The sequence below is a fragment of the Helianthus annuus genome, chromosome 16 (genome assembly GCF_002127325.2).
Source record: "Helianthus annuus cultivar XRQ/B chromosome 16, HanXRQr2.0-SUNRISE, whole genome shotgun sequence".
Classification (NCBI taxonomy): Eukaryota; Viridiplantae; Streptophyta; class Magnoliopsida; order Asterales; family Asteraceae; genus Helianthus; species Helianthus annuus.
The window spans coordinates 100,462,721-100,481,671 of record NC_035448.2 but is presented as its reverse complement, the minus strand read 5'-3'; positions in this window follow the sequence as shown (position 1 = coordinate 100,481,671).

Below are 18,951 nucleotides of genomic sequence, written 5' to 3'. Positions count from 1 at the left end.
TAAACTTTCTTTCAACTACGGGGTAACCCCCACGGCAATTACGCCAACGAAAGACAAACCACGTTTTCGGAAAACAACTTAAAACTAAACAACCAAACGTGAACTCACTCAACTTTGTTGTTGACTCGTTGTTACATGCCTTACAGGTCGCTAACTGCTTGGAGCTTGCACGAGGAGGGAGTCGTTGTGGTGTACGGACTGATATGTCCCGTATTTAATAAATAGACTTTATGAACTTATTAAACCTACGTTTTGGACTTTAAACTTATGAACTATGGACTATGTTTTGAACTTATGTTTTATGCTTTCGCTGTTAAACTAAAATCGGTTTACTTCCTTTTGGTCACCAATCGTATTGTGTATTATTTACTTAATTATGTTGTTCGATATGATTGGTGGCTCGATCCTGGTCACGTCACGCCTCCAAGCGGTGGTACTCCGCATGGTGGATTTTGGGGGTGTGACAGAAATCCACTTCCGAAACGATTTAAGCGAGTCCTACGAAGCAAGTGTTTGTCTATTCAATTGAGAGGAATCATTGCATTACATCCCCATTGAAAATAAGTGGTTGTAATGATGGAACCCTTGATTTGAAAAACATTTTTGAGAAATTTATAGTTCAATACCCATCGTATAGGCCTATACGATGCGTATTGATCGATGATTTTACTGAAATACCCCTGGTTTTCTGAAAAATTCAGGGGTATTTTTGAGAAAATTCAAAGTTTTATACGAATCGTATAGGCCTATACGATTCGTATTAAGCTGATATACGATACAACATAGGCCTATACGATAGTATATGGCATTATTTCAAATTTAGTGTTATCGTGTTTCCCTCGGTTCGACGCGTATACATCTCGTTTTTCGCCGAACTTTCGCATATTTTGTCGTTTTATTACGTATACCTTCAACATTAGTCGTTTCGGTGCCGTTCGGTTGCGTGCGAATATCGTATTCTATGATTACATATAGTTTTGTTTGAAATCCACTTGTACTCCATAGTGCCGTATTATATGTATACGTGTGTGGAAATATCGTTAGCGTATTTTTACGTATTTTGACCTGTTTTAGCGTATTTTTACGTATTTTGACCTGTTTTAGCGTATTTTTACGTATTTTGACCTGTTTTAGCGTATTTTTACGTATTTTATCGTATGTTAAAGTATTTTAGCGTATGTTAACGTATTTTAGCTTATGTTGATGGATAACGCAAACTAGTTCTCCACAGTTTGTTAATCAGATGTCAATTCGGTCATCTTTCCAAACTACAACACACAATAAGTTTAAACTTTATAGTGTGTGATTTGACCAGGAAAGGATTGGAGGAGATTTATACTTTTCCTTCAATTTCGAGAACATTCCCGTAAAATGAAGACGTGTCGGGTTCTTCTACTAGTGGTATTTTAATGAAGTATTGAAGATTGAATGTGCAAACCGTTTATTATCCGTTTGTTGTCTAAACAATATGAATGCACGCAACGAATTTGAAAACTGTGACAGCTTATCTATCTGTGTGTGTCACATCCATCCTGTTATAGCAATCGATATGATTAATTTTACAGATTTTTTTCTAATTAGCGTTGTTAACTACCAAAAGAATGCATACACAAATAGTTCTAGTGGACGAAACAAAGAGACCATTGTGTATCTGAATCAGGTTCTCAAACAAACACTACTAAAGATGAGTGGTGATAAATACCAGAGCTGTTATCTCGGTTGTTCAGTACTTCCGTGATAAATACTATGTTCATCTTCGTTATCCTTTGCTTTCTGCAATTCAAGCAGGCACGGATGCAAAACGTACTGTTATTACATCCGAAACATTGCATTACATCCCCGTTGAAAAACGTAACCAAATTTTTGAAGTACACGTTCTTTATAAGACTCACTTGAATCGTCTCAAAAGTATTGAACAACAGAAATAACAGCTTCGATATCATCAGCTGCATCGTTTACCGTGGAATGCATCCGTATTTTTGTAAATCGCCCAAACAAGCATGCCTTGAACGAGTCTAGAACACTTGTAATCCTCAACCGGCTTTGAAACCGGGCGGAATCTACGAAGAAACTGTTCGATTTCACGGTGAGTGGAGAAATTAGCGACGGAGAAACTGTTGGAATTTGTGGATTTTGGTTGGTTCAGAAACTTAACAAGAGAAGCAACTAAAAAAGCGGTGAACGGTATTTAACGTACACACCGCATTCGAAGATCTTTGCATTAGACATAATTCGTGGGAATTTGTGGATCAACAGAAATAACTGAAAAAACAGCTTCGGAATCTATTAACCCGCAATTGGTTGGAATTTGTAGACAGACACTTGCTTCATAGGCCCGTATACTGTGGGTAAAAAATGGTAAATAACGGCCAATAAGAAACAAATCATTAGAACGATCCTTGTTTTAAGAACCCTAGACCATGGTCGCAAACTCTCTCCCCCTCCTTTTCTCTCTCTGACAACCCTAGACCCAAACCACCGCCTCTTTTCTCATAACTCACTCACCACCTCCCCTTTGTAAGTTGCGGCTGTGACACGAGGGTTGTTGCATTGGGAACGAAGGATGAGACTCAACTATTGCTGCACTGTTCTCGTTGTGGTCGACGTATACCAACGATTCTGCGAAAAAAAACATCATTTGTTCATGATTGTTCTTGAAGATGAAGATGAAGAAACGAGGGTTTATTCTCTTTAATCTTTTAGAACGATCCTTGTTTTGAGAACCTGATTCTGTTGTTCAGTACTTCGGAGACGATTCAAGTGAGTCTTATGAAGCAAGTGTCGGTCTATTCAATTGAGAGGAAACATTGCATTACATCCCTGTTGAAAAACGTAACCGAATTTTTGAAGTACACGTTCTCCGATACCTGATCGTGTTTGGTTTTGTTTGCGATTGAATCATCGATATTCTTTATGTCGATTTCAACTTCCATTGATCAAATAATAAAAACCCTAAGTGAAAATTCGATTTAAGAAACCCAGAGGAATCAGTTGTATAGCTGAGGAGAGAGAGAGAGAGTGTGTGTGTGTTTGGGTACTTCTTCTCATGGCGCCTCATTAGCGATTTAACTACCAAAAGAATGCATATACAAATAGTTCTAGTGGACGAAGCAAAGAGACCGCCTTGTTAATTTTAATGAAGCAATGAAGATTGTATCTGCAAACCGCGACCTTTTTTGACTACCGAAACCGTGTCTATGCGAAATACAAACCGCAATCGTTTGTGACTATGGGAAACTTGGACATCAGACATAAATCTTGAAGCAAATATGTGGTCCCCAATTTGCGGAACATAATCCTAGATTGTCTAGAGAAGCGCTTTTATCATGTGTCATATGGTAACAAGAGTGTGTTGTTCCAAGATCAATTCCAATTGCAGTTTTTTCAACTCTCCAGTTCCAACTGCAGCTGATGAAACCGGAGCTGTTATCTTGGTTGTTCAGTACTTTCGTGGTAAATACAATGTTCATCTTCATTATCCTTTGCTTTCTGCAATTCAAGCAGGCACGGATGCTAAACGTACTTTTATTACATCCTAGACGATTCAAGTGAGTCCTATGAAGCAAGTGTCGGTCTATTCAATTGAGAGGAATCATTGCATTACATCCCTGTTGAAAAACATAATCGATAAATTTAGGGAAAATGGGGTTGAAAGATGATAACCCAACAATGGAGGATCTCATTTTACAGCTTCGATAAATTTAGGGTTATTCTCAAATAATGTTTCCTAGATGTTTGAAGACCAACAAATGTCCAAAGTGCTGCTTTTTCGTTCGCGTGACGGAAAGCTACCGTGTGACAGGAAGCTACCTTGCAAAAATTAAAAAAATTCAATCGACACCCTCAATACGCATCGTATAGGCCTATACGATGCGTATTACTTTTTGGTAGGGGACAATGGCAGCCTTTGGCAGACATAGAAGTTTGAACCCACCTCGATACGCATCGTATAGGCCTATACGATGCGTATTGAGGGTGTCGATTTAATCCCCCAAGGTGTGCCAATAATACGACCCTAAAATAATCATAACATTAATCATCAGATACATTCAATATATGTTATCATTTTACTTATTTACAAACATACTCATGAATTTCTATATCACACAATATTATCATCAATGCATACAATATACTATTAAACTTATTTGTTATAGATATTTAAAAAAAAAAACTGGTCAAATTCACAAATAGAGAATGAATTAGATCTTAGCTAATGTCCTACGTTTCCACATCAAGATAAAATATAGTAAGTTATTTTTTCTTTTCATTTCGATGTCCTAAAAGTATATTTTTAAAGTCTTGAAGATGAAGATGTGTGATGGCCGTTCTAACATTTTTGGAGGCCCTTTTGAATTGGTATAAAAAAACATCAGAAGTCTCAATCGCAAACACAATATCAAAATTTAATGATTCAAGGTATCAATTAGGGTTTTATGACAAATAGTGATTTCACCGTAACTTCTCCTAATTTTACCTTAAATTTTATATAGATATTGTTATAAAAAATAGCCGTTAACCATTGCTACACCAATATTTTCTCCTAATTTCACCTTAAATTTCTCCCCAGTCAGCAACATCATTGAACGTAATTAGCATATGCGACGTTACAGTTAGCTAGAATGACGATGTCAACCTAAATTAATTTCAAATTACATATTGCTTAGAGTAGGAATTGGGCCTCTTTTATTTTAAATTCAATTTTTCAATTGAGCATTGCAATAAATATAGTTTTTGTTTTATTCATTTAGGCTTAATATACTAGTGCAGAGTTCACATGAGAAATTTTTTTTTGTAAGAATAAAAAAGAAGAAATTTCAACCAATAAGAATCATTCATTTTACTTCATTTAATTTTTGTATTTAATATTAATGTAAGGGTATATTGATAAACTTAGATAGATCATTAATTGGTAGTCTTCCTTTATAATAGCTAACTACATTAAATTTGTAACTTATTTTAAAAAAAATATATATTTTTTCAAAGAAGAAAAAAAAATTAATTTAAAGTGTAGGATGAATTACGAGGTGTGTAGGATGAATTACGAGCTGTGTAAGATAAATTTCAGTATTTATAACTAATTAATTATATATATACATTAAACCCATTAAGTCTAACCGTTTTTGAAATCGATCCTGGCCGTTTAAACTTGGTGAGATTAAATCCTGTCCGTTTAAACTAGCATAAATAACCGCTACCAGCGGCGGTTCAGAGAAGTTACCTGGTAGTTTCCGGTGGTGGTTTCGTTCCATATATTTATGCCCCATGATCTGGTGGTTTTGCTCCATTATTTCTGCCCCATTATCTATCTGCAACCGATAAATGTGGAGGATTTTCAAAATAACAAAAGCCACGATAAATGTGGAAGTTATTTTCAGCAAATCACATTTTTGTTTAGCTGGAAGTTACCTCCGAAATCTCTGTTATTAATGGTTTTTATTGAGTTTTTATTTTTTCCTAAAAAAATGGCCCTATTCTCCACCTTCCTATATTTTAGCTCCGTTGCAGTTATACCTGCGCTTATAAATATTGAAACCTGACCGATCAATAGTACATCCTGCTTTCTTTCTTTACCTTCTGTCGCTGCGTTTAACTCCACTTTTTTTTTCTTTTAGGTTGCATCAATGGACAACTCCTTCCTTAGCCCAATCGTGTGTAAACCTACAAATGAATCGGATAAGGTAAGTAGGAGCTTTATAATCAATTTAATAGCTTTTTTATACCTATGATTTTATTCTTATAATTTATTATACAAGTCATATATTATTGTGTAAAAAACAGGAAATTGTTGACGTGGAGTTTGAGGCATTGAATGGTGGTCACAAAGACATTCCATCCAGTATTGAGGATAGCCAGCAGCAATCATCTCTGAATCTTTCTATGAATAGGCAAAAGTATAGACATTATACTAAATTTAATTTTGTACACGTATTAATATACTATTATTCTCATGACTTCAATGTTTTTTTAGGTTTGCAAGTTTAAGAGAATCGACAAAAGGGCAAATGCTTTAAAGACTTGGAAGTGGGATGAAGTGATACAAATTGATAGTGAAACCGAAGATGAAGGAGAGGATGCTACACCTGTGATAAAAAGAGCTAAGCATGCTTTTGTTGTTGAATCAAATGTTGTTGGGTAGAAACAGAAATGTTTTTAAGGGGTCTTGTAGTGGTGTTAGAAATTGTAGGTTGTAATTTTTGTGTTTTTCCTTTCCTAGGATGGACCATGTGGCTGTATCTTTTATTGTATTGAATGAAATGGCTTTGTTTTGATGTTTAAACCATTTGCGATATTAGTGGCTGATACTTACATGAAGATGATGTGTCTTTCATCCATTGTATTGAATGACATGGTTTAACCGGGGGTTTTAAATGACGTAAGTCAAGCAAACTCCCTATGCCTATGGCCCCATAACTCCAAAAGGAGTAAAGGTTGAACCCGTTTTAAGTTAACCTCTCTTTTAGCACTTTTGTCTAATTCGGTTAATCCGTTTAACATTTATTGGATTGACTTTGTAACACTAAGCTTTGTGCTATATAGGAAGGTGTTATTTCCATTTAGTGGCATTTATTTACATTATGTGGAGGATTCCTTTTATTTGATTGAGTAAAAAGTAATTATGTTATCATAATTTGGTATTTAAAAGCTTGAGTCAACTAATAAATGGGATCACAATCAGATTGCTATGCAATGGATCAGAATTCGGCTCGTGTTTCAACTGTTGTAACTAATTAGATTATATTATCTATTATATACTATTGTACAATCTTTTGGATAACATTTATGCTTGACCAACTACTCATGTACTTAATATTGCATACATCTTTAATTGTTGTGTTTCTTTAAATAAGTTTTTCTAGGTTATATTGAATAGATTTCAACTATACTAGCCCTTTGTTCTATTGGAATTACAACAGAAGAAATAAAATAGTCAAATTACACAAAAATAGCAAATTCTAAAAAATTCTTATTAGTTTAATACCCTTCCATCAGAGTTTAAAGAACTGAGAATATGCAACCCTTCCATCAGAGTTTAAAGAACTGAGAATATGCAACCCAACTTCCAAAAGTTTTAAGCTTATGCTATCTAATATACTACCAGTTTGTTTGTTACTGGCCTTTTGGGGACTTCCCGTTTATTACTAGCCCTTTGTTCTATTTTTAGTTGTTGTTAAAAAAAAAAGAAACCCAAATGTAGACCTTTGATCTGGCAGTTTTGGCCCAAATGTCTAATTTGGGTTGACTTGGTCTTTACAAAGAAAGTCATGGGCTGTTTTGGTAAACATTGTTATTTTCATGTAATATAACCGACTAACCAACCCATCACTCCACTAACCCCATGACTTCGCTAACTACAGGGTAGTTGATAACATAAGTTATGTTTTGATTAGTGTTCCCTGCAAGCAGTTATTTTCTTAAAGATAACCGATAAACCAACCCATCACTCCACTAACCCCATGACTCCACTAACTACAGGGTAGTTTACAACTCAAGATATGTTTTGATTGCAATTTCCTACAAGCAGTTTGTCTTTCAGCCTATATAATAGGGATCCCCTTCACAACCCAAAAAATTAATAATACTTTCGATTAAAAGTATGGACGAAAACACAAATAAAACAAGTGATCGATCTGTCAATGTAATATGCATCTAATACTTATCTTGCTTTTACTTTAATGTTTGTGTTGTCTATTTACATGAAATAGTTTGGGTCTACCATTACTAATTCTGTCTTTTAGGTTGTGAAAACTATCTCTGTCGTTGAGGACCTGGAACAGAAGTTGATCCCCCAGCCAAATGAACTAGCAAAGATTTATTTCAATTATCTTATCAGTTTTTACTTATTATCGTCAAATTAATTTATTATTTTATTCTTTTTTAATTTCAGTTATGTAGTGACAGTGTAGAGATTATTTCATTCGGTCCATTTAGTCCTTTCAAATCACATTTAGCTCGTGAGTTCAGTGCCGAGGTAATACATGATGAATAAATAATTATTTTTAGTTTTATTTCTCCTGTTAGAGTATTAGCACTGCTACATTCAAGCTATTTCGGTTATTCAGATGCAAGAGTTTGAGAAGCAGCGAAAACAAGAAAGAGACTAGCTAGATTGGAAATGGGATGACGTTGTAGAAATTAGCAGCTCTAAAGAAGAAATTGATTTTTTTGATATGACTAGCAATGTTGATGGGAATGAGGTTTCCACTCTGTATGATGATGAGTATGCTGAGCCTGAAGGTGAATTTGATGATACTGCTGATTCGCTAGAAACTTTCAATAAGAATTTGAAGATTCCAACAGTTAAAATTCACAGTCGCTCTCGGGTTGTTCGTCTTTGAATTTATTGTTTTTTTTTCATGTTTAGTTTACTATGTTTGTCTGTGCATCTTTAGTGTGTTTCTTTCATTATAATTTTTGGATTATGTGTATTTATAAGTTTTGGATTATGTCTATTTAGCTTCAGTTCCCAAACGCACCAAATAATGTCATGTGTGGAGTTATGTGGGATGTAACAAAATGAAGATAATGGTAAAAACAACCCGATTCAATTACTACTGATATAGTTGGTGTTGTCATGTTCGATATAGAAATACAGAGTTTCTCCATTCAATTTCATGTCAAGCCTATCAGTTACTACAAATATTTCAGCCACGTGACATTATATGTAGGAAAGATAAATATAGAAGTTATTTAAATGTTTGAATTAGCAAGTTAAAAAAAAAACTAATCCATGTTTTGTAACTTCTTAACTTGCATTCGAGAAGTTATGCTAAATGGCCTTCAAGAATTGGGCCTGGTCCTTTGATACGGCTGGTTGGTTTTGCAATGAGGAGCTTTAAAAGACAAGAGCCTTGCTGAGCTATAATGTAAGTAGACGAAATCCACATATTTTTTCAAATGGACTACATATTCTATTTAGGTATCATTGTGGCCGGGTTAGGGAGTCCGGCATTGAATTTTAACTGTTATTTCTGAATGGGTGTCAACTTTTAACAATTGTTTTAAATACAAATATGATGACGGTTAGGTATTCACATTGTAAATCTTCAAAGCATGTAATAACAATGCGATTTTATAATGGGGAAAGTAAATACGGTGATATTAGACGCCAAAACTTAAACCAAAAATAATAAAAAAAATACGTCATTTTGATTAAAAATTCATTAATTAGCTAAATTGTTTTAGAATTAAAAATATGTAACATTAAATTTCGAGTCTTTGTTGAAATAAGACTCTCAGTATGATTTGACACCTTATTAAACTACTTTTGATTGGGATTTCGTGTAAGGTTACACATCTGCCATCACCGTATTCGGTTTCCCCTTTTATAATATCATAAACATCAATTATTTTTGTATACTAAAATAAATACACACAAATATCGCAACGCAACGCAACGTAATATAAATCCAAAGGAAAGATAATATCATAATTTACATAGAACACGAAATACCCTAACGTAAGTAAACTCTATTGAGAAACAGACTCCAAAAGAAATAAAAACATAAGGTAAATGAAAAACCTAATAATAATTGCTTCTAAAAAGACGGTAGCACTCGCCACAAAACGGCATCATTAGAGGCAAATTAACATAAATTTGGCACCCCATACAGGCTTGACCAGCACCAGCAGCACCGGCATCACTCTGACCATGACCCCCATCATTATTTAAAGCCCCGACATTCTCTTCAGCCCCGACATTCACTTCAGCCCCAACATTCTCTTCAGCCCGGACATTCTCTACACCCCCAACATTCTCTTCAGCCCCCACATTCTCTACACCCCCAACATTCTCTTCAGCCCCCACATTCTCTACAGACCCAACATTCTCTTCAGCTGCGACATGCTCTTCAACCACGACATGCTCTTCAGTAATCTCATTAACTTCACTTTCACCTTCCATGTTATCATCCCTTGCCCCTTGCACCATCATCTTTGCATGCTTCTTCCCTCTCAAATGAGCGTCAAGTTGCATAGAACTTGTACAAAAAATGTTGCACAAACCACAATGAAGATCGATGAAAGGAAACGTAGCTTTGTCTACCTGTCACATCAAAATATGAATGAAACGTTAAAGAATGTACGAATGAAATATAAAATGAAAGATTTTTCAAATAGATGTACCCTATCAAGATGTTTGCGTGAAGATACATGGACATTGTGTTGGTGCATGTCAAGGCATATTATATTACAAAGAGGGCAACCTACGAGATCTTCTTCATTGGCGCCATTTGCTAGTAAATTGTGTAGCTTGGTATACATTGACATTGAGATTGAAATTTTTTAGATGATGAAAGAGATATAAAACAATAGAATAGGGTATAGTTAATAACTGTAGGTTATGAAGAGAGATTGTGGGAAGGTGGGTAGGTTATGATGAGAGGTTGTGGGGAGGTGGGTAGGTTATGAGGAGAGATTATGGGAGGTGGGTAAGTTAGGAGGAGAGATTATGGACATGTGGGTAATCTTGATGGAGAAGAAGGTATAAAATTTTGAAATCTAAATCTTTTGAAAATCGATAAAATAAAAACTGGAATCGGGTAGTTACTGATAGCAGTGGGTTAGGGGCAAAGAAAACACGCATATAGCACAATCTGATCAATTGGGGCTCCATAAGCTAACCTATGTTGGCTCAAAACACCTAGGTAGCATATCACCACATTTTAAATTCCACTAATTTATAATTTTATTTTTTATATTTTCAAGCTAACCATTATTTTTAATTTTCGAAGATTGGAAAAATAATGGTATGTTTTTTGTTCTACATGTTCAAATAATATATAGTGTTTCAAATTGATCGGGCCTGTGTGTATTCGTCTAGAATTAAGCCATATCATATAGTCCAAAACTCTTAAAAACTAAAAGTATGAGAAGTATTGTTAAGAATTTATCAAGCGTAACCAATAACTTAGATTAGATGTCTTTTCATAAAAAAACATTTGATCTATCCTAACTGCTGCATTGAAAAGGTATGTATTGTTTAGCGTTTTCATAGTTGTGTTTTACCACTGTTATCAACTTCCTTGATCATTAGGTATGTTAAAATATCTCTGTCTTATCTATTCATTTATGGTCATTTAAAGTATTACGAATCTTTTTTTATCTTTAATGTTGAACTGTGTTACTGTTGCAATAATATGAAACTGAGTGTTAACTTTGTAGACTCATCTTAATGGTTAAAGATAAAGTAAAAGCTTTATCGAGTATAGAACGTAATCTATAGTTTAGAATTTAGAAGTAAGTATAAAACGTAATCTATAGTTTAGAATTTAGAACTAAGTATGTGCCAAATACTCAATGTAGAACATATCAAATGAAAGTGTAACCTCTGATCAAAACAATTTTTAAAATTCGAAGCCCATTCAGAAAATACAGAAGGATTGTAGGTTACCTGTCATCCGTTTTGCTATTTCATGGTTTTTGATGTCCATCTGGTAGGTACTCTTATAGAGGTTAAAATAACCATTCTTTTGCCCTGCCCCATTAGCATCAGACCGTTAGAAACAGTTTGTCGTAAATTAAATACAGTTGCAATATTCAGTTAGGAATCAAACATTCAGATATACACATAGAATTAAGTTAACATAAAGACTTAGAATCGCGGTTAGAATCATAGCTTAAAAGGGAAATCATTATTGCTCTTTTATAATACTATTGTGACTTCAAAAATTCCTATTTGATTTGTATTAATATTAACTGCAGTGAATACTTCTCATGGATAGTCTGCATCAAGTTAGAAAGAAAATACATATGAGACGCCATGCACACAGTAGGACGTGCATTGATGATATTGGTATTGATATACTTGTATCTCATATATTAATCAGGCTTCCGGCAAGGTGTGTGGGTCGGTGTAGGTGTGTGTGCAAGGAATGGCTTTCTTTACTATCGACGCAACAATTTGCTATCACGCATTGTCGCCACATATCGACTACCTATAACCAAAAGTTCATATTAATCGGATCGCTATGGGGTTACGTTTATCCTGTTGTTTTTGACCATTTAAGTCGTTCCTCAAAAACCGTTCTTTCACTTCCATTCGAACGTTCTTCGTGTCATGTACGGATTCTTGCGAGTTTTGAAGGATTATTATGTATTTGTTTGTGTAATACCGGTGAGATGGTTATTTGGAACCCACTAATACAGGTGTATAAAATGTTGGCTAACTCAAAAACTCGTGGTTTATGCAACCCCCGACTGGATGCTGTTGGTTTTTATGTAGATTCTTCGAATGAGTACATGCTTTTACATTTAAAGCGTATTGGTGGTAAAACGTGGCTTTATATATATTCATTGAGGCGTGACTTATGGCGGAAAGTAGGTTTTCTTAACGAACAGAAGTATTTCAAAAAAAAAAAGCTTAAATGGTCTAACGGAACTTTCTTCAAAGGTGTTGTTTATTTTACGGTTGACTTCATCAAAAATCATTTTCACTCGGGAAGCATGCTACTTGGTTTTGATGTGAAGTTGGAAAAATTTAATAAGATACGCTATCCAAACGTTCCACATGATGACCTGGAAGGGCATTTATTACTTATACGTAACAATCTGCACATATTTCTTACTCACGGGATGCCTTTTTGGTCAGTGGATTTGTGGAGGTTGGACGGTGACAGTTGGATAAAAGTGTGGGTTTTCCCTCCAATTCGGCCGATTCTTTTAGGGTGCACGGTTACATACGTGATTAGTACTGGCAAGTTTCTTGTCGTAGGCGATTATGGAGATGTGAATGAACTAGACATAACTTTAAGTGGCGGAGATTGTTACTATCCTGTGTTAGGTTGCTATTCGAGGTTGGCAGGCGTGATATTCACGGAAACTCTGGTGTCACCAAATATGTAGCTCTGTTACGTGTTTTGTTTTTCTATTTTCATGTTACCGTTTGTTAACTTTTTTCGTTTTCTTAGGCATGCATTCTATTTGCATTGAACTGTACTGATTATGCATTATATGTGTTTTATTATTGTTTTTTAGTATTTGCTCAATTGTTGTTTCATACAAGTGTAATTGTGTCATTAGTTCATACCACTATACTACCTGTACCGACAAATCTTAAGTTATTTTAGGGTTAACTTTGTAAAAATGTAATGAAGTTTGCTAATTGATCCAATTAACTCACTGTATCTTTTTTTCCCTTTTTAAAGTCATCGAATTTTCATTTGTTGTTATAATATTTGTTGTTATAATTTAGAATCTTTAATATAATACGGAAAATATAGGTAATCACACGGATTTTTCAAAAGAAAAAAAAAGTAACCTTTTTTTCTAACAGTTTTTTAATAATCAGTTTTAAGTTATATATATATAATATATATATATATATATATATTAATCCTCCATATTTTAACATCTGCGTTCATATCAAACAAATTATAAAATAAGAGAAACTCAAAACCCAGACCAGTTTAACATTTCTTAGCTTTTAACACGTTCGATAAAATCAAAACCTAGACCTGTTTACAAACAAATTATAAAATAAGAGAAAATAATTATAAATTGTTGTTGGTCAACGAAAGGTCTGGCTGATGTTGACCAGGTTTAAAAATAAGATTGATGGTTGAAATGTCACACTTGGAAGCAGATGGTTTAAAATTAACTTTCGATTTATTTGAAATCCACCTAATATATATATTATAACTATATAAGAATCAAAGGAAAAAAAACAATAACTTGGTTATCTGCTAATTACACACTATTGAAACAGTAAATTGAAGTTTATTTACTTTAGAGATAAAAAAAGGTTTATATTACTTAATAGATACATTTTACAAACTTGGTTAAATTTATATGGTATTTCCCCTTTATTTTTAACAAAATATAGTAATTTATTTATATATCTAATAAATATAACCACCATACCACGATATGTGGAATGTGGGTGGTCTCCTCAATTAGTGGGGGTGTAGCCATGTTCAATCTTTTAAGCTCCGTGTAACCGATTTCAGTGGTTATACATATCATTTTTTTATTTGTTTTCCCTCTTGATAGTGGTTATACATATCAGATTGTTTTTTTGTTTAGGTTTTGTCAGTTACTTCTTGGTAAGAATGGAGGATCCTCAACAGAAGAAAACCACACGAAATGGATCAAAGAAGGTGGCAAAGACACTCAAACCAATGCCAAAGGTATACATGCACCTTCTCTAACATTCATGGGGTATTAAGTTATTGTGCTCAAATCTTATTTTATTTACGATGTGATACCAGGGCGACAAAGTTGAGGAAACTATTAGTGAATTGGTATGATTTTGTGTAAAACTTATTTTCACTTTTTTGTCTTCACTTTCTTTGACTATTTTCGTCTAAACTAAGTCTTTCATTACTACTAGATTCGAAGGTGTGATCGATCCAACAAACGGGCAAGAGCTATACTAACTTGGCAATGGGATGATGTTATTTACATTAGTAGTTCCAATGAAAGTTGTGGCGTTGTTAATAACACTAGGGGTAAAGAAAATGATTTCGAGGACGAGTACGCTGATACTGCAGATTCAATCTGGTCAGTGAGGAAAAAGCCAAAGATTCCAAAGATGACTGTTTATTTTTGAATGGTAATTTAACGATGGTTTTTTTAGTTATTTGTTGAACAATGTTTTTGTTTGGTTGTTTTGGTTTCTTAGTTGAACTATGTTTCTTTTTAATTATCACTTGAAAAATGTTTTTTTTATGTTTTGCTTACATTTCTCCTTTGTTCAGCATGATTGATCTACTAAATGATTTTTTTTTTTACTTTTAGATAAAAGTAATTTTTTATCTATCAAACAATGGAAAACTCATATTTAATGCCTGTGACAGTAGATATGTTCTGCTGGCAAATTCTGTAAAATGCCTCGTCAGTCAAGTTCTTCATGTCACTGTAATTAGACAAGTATGAAATGTAAGCTTTGATTTTAGACCCCATCATCTTAATCAAAAGTTTTCAACATATACAACAAGAAGACACCATTTAAAAGTGCCTTCATAAGATTACTTTTTCAATACACATCCGTGTTTAGAGTACACAAATGAAAATCCAAACCCCTAACCAAACCCATCATCAAGATTAAAACTGTTCAACAAATACAACAATAAGACACCATTCAAAACCCCCTTGATGAGATAAAAGTTTTGATACACTTCGTGTTTAGCCTACATCATCAAGAACCCAATACCCTAAATTTGAAAATCTACAACACTGAAATCAAACCCATCATTATCTTCAAAACTTTCCAACAGTCCCAGCAAGAAGACACCATTCGAAACGTCCTAGATGACATTAATTTTTGGATACGCATTTGTGTGTAGACTACACCATCAAAACCCAAAACTCCTTAATTTCAAAAGCCACAAATGAACAATATATCCATCAATAAAATCAAAAATTTTCAACAAAATACAGCAACAATACATCATTTAAGGCACTTGAGTGGCGTTAATTCATATACTTATTAGTGTTTAGAATACACCTTCGAAAATACAAAACCCTAGATTTCAAAAGCCATAAAATCAACACCATACTCATCATGAACATCAAAACTTTTTCAACAAATATAGTAACAACAGATCATTGAAAACACATAATAAGCTAACCCAAACACCCTCTAACTTTTGTAAACCCTAACAAGGAAAAGAAATATGTACCTGATCACTGGGAGGATTGAAAGAAGCTTCTGTCTTTTTCGTCAATGACAACACCACAACTGCCGATCGATTGTTGGTGTCCCTATCCTCCAGCAGCCCCTCTTCTGCGAGATCTGCTTTCCCAAAAACCTATTTCCCTCTTCTTCATCGCCGTTAAATTAATCCACCAAACACACTATCGTTATCTATTCCGACATCCTCAACCAACATCATAGGCCGACACCCACTCCCGTCGTCATCTCTCTCACATTAACATTTTCATTCTCTCCGGGCTCACTCTATATGACTGAAGATGTAGTCAAAGACAACCATGAGACAAAACAGGTAGTTTGTCACGGTGAAGAGGGAAGTCCAGAGGCGAAGCACTAATAGTTCAACTTTTAAATTACAAATCTACCCCTGAGAAGCCTTTCATATTTTGCTTTGTTATTATTAGGGCAATACTAATTAAATATTATTTGTAAATGGAAATATGAAAGTCCGACATTTGGTTATCGACGTAAGAAGTCAAAATTATTCTGAATATGTCAAAAGTAACTTTGTTAACTGTGTTATTCAATCTTTTATTTATGCTTTTATTTTATTATTGAAGTTTCATATGTGAAAATTATGGTCAATGCTTGATTTGTGTTAATTAAGTGAGTGTTTATTCATCAGTCAAGCTTCAAGGAATGAACGTAACGGATTCAATTTCATTTTCATCCTTCCAACTTTCACATTTTACGGTAGACCAGTGGGATTATTTGCTCTTTGAAACGGGTTTCGGTTACTATTGGTTGACATCGACACTTTATATACCAATAAAAAGAGGTGTTTAATATTGAACAAAAAATATAAAACAAATATCAATTTTGATGTTGTTCGACAGGAATTAGTTCGGTTTATCACAGTATTATATCGTGTTGCGGCAACAACAACGTGTTTATGACTACGTAATAATTAGATATTTTACCATGCCGTGTGATGTGTTGGTAAAATTTTTATGATTTTTTTATACGTGTTACAATGATGACATTAACATGTAATGGCCGTGCATAATATGACTTTTGCCACACGTTACATCCGTGTCATTAATATAGTACACCGGCTAACTTATTTTTTTTCCAAATAATTACACTTAGTGGTTCACATTCGTAGTTGACATTCGTCCAAAAGAATATTAACACATATGTTATTGTTTTAAAAAATGATATCAAATTTAAATTATTTTGGTAATTACTGATAATTTTAAGACAAAGAGTGTGATTGAAAAAAGAAAAGCCAATACCAAACAATAAAAAAAATTCTACATATATATGATTTTTTAATAAATTAACATGCTATATATATTGTTACAAGTATAAATACAAAAATTATATTGTATGCCCACATCATGTTCCAAAACCTCTGACTGAGTCAACGTTGACATTCAATTTTACCTATCTGTCTTTACTAAAACAACTCTTCATCTGTCTCAAATCAAATCAAATGTTTAAAAAATTCAACATCCAAGCAAGGATCTTTACATATCTGTTCGGAAAATCGTTTGAATCGTTACTCATCAGTGTTTTCAACAAAGTGGGTGGTGATGGTATGCGGTTCAAGTTCAGTCGGCAGTCGCTTTGAAGTTGATGTTCAATTCGTTACCAAAATCAGCCGATTCAAGCAATGATGGTGGATTATATACCTAGATAATCGGATGTGGTACGTTAGTCGGATAGATATGGTCAGGGGTGGCGCTAGGGGTGGGGTAGGAGGATCACCGGCGATGGCCAGTTATTTTGAAGGGACATTTTTAACGGTGAATCTGCAGTGTTTTTGCCTGAATTTTTTTGATATTTTCAAGAGGAGACATGCAAAAATGAGAAGCTGGGTGTATGGTGTGAAGAAGATGATGATATCAGGGTAAATTAAGGGTAATTTTGTCATTAAGGACGGCCTAGGTAAACTGCCATAGTAGAAAGCAAAGAGGGAAGACCAGGACATCCACCTTGATCACCGAAGATCATTTTTAAGGTATGTATAATAACTATACAACTTCATTAAAATTTAGGTTTTTCAGCTTTTGACTTTTTGTACTTAATCACCTCATTCGAAACCACCTGTGAAGACACTTGACTTGCAGTTGTGTTTTTAAGGTCCTCATCATTGAAAACCCACTGCTCATGTAAAGAAGTTACAAAACAAGTTTTTTTTTTTAAACAAGTTGGTTATTCAGACATTTAATTAACTTCTATGTTTATGGTTCCACTCCCCATTATCTCCTATTTTTTTGGTAATCAAAAAGCTTCCTGCATATAATTTTTATTTTCAGAAAAAAAAATAGATTGATTTATTGCAAGTCTTGCTTTGAAAAGGTATATATTATTTAGTGTTTTCATAATTGTGTTTTAGTATTGTTAACCCCTTCGTTAATCAGTTATCATCGTGTAATTCTTAGGTTGAATTCACTTAAATGCCGGTTCATCAAGTTCCAGAATTCAATTTACACTTTTCCTGCTAATCAACAGGTTTGATAAAATTGCTTGCGTTATCTGTTCGTCTATTTTGATTTAAAGTATCATTATATGAACTCATAAAAGTAGTAAAAAGCTTATATATTTGATTTGTTGCAGTCATTCATCAATCATATCTTTTACTTGGATACACATGTGTTTAAAAATACTTATGTCATTATGATATTCGTACTTAGGATTAGGATTAGGATTATGATGGTCAGGTCTTTCTTTTATATTATACGTGATGAAACTTAAGAAAGTTAGATAAAATGAAGGGGATATGATGCTGGACATGTGGCGAAAGAAGGTATGAATTGGATAAGTTGTCTCACACGTGGTGAAACAAGGTATATAAGTTAAGTCTGTGCCACATATGAATATGACTAATGAAGGTAAATGATAGGTTTTGTTACACAAATGTAACAAATGTTCGTTTATCATAGTTAGTCCGATACAAGCTATCTCACAATACATATATTTTCTGCTCACAAGGAGAACTAGCAAGTTACGAGACGGATGGGTCGTCCTCGCTTACAAGATCGACCACTTTCTTTGCATAATGACAACACGCCTTCACAAATTCGTCGTCGTGCTGGTGGTAGAAGTGCAATAAGCCCTTTAACTCCACCAACTTGTGCAGTACCATCTCCCTCAAGCTGTATCAGTTTGAATTCAAACGTCCCTGTATGTACTCCTCAAAACCAAATGCAAAATGGTGCATATGGCCAGTATCAAGATGAAAACACTCAAGGTAACGCTTTTACCATTATCTAACTTTTTTTCATATTTTTTATGTTGATTTTGTAATTTTATCATCACTTATACTTTGATAACTCTTATTGAAGGTCGTGTTC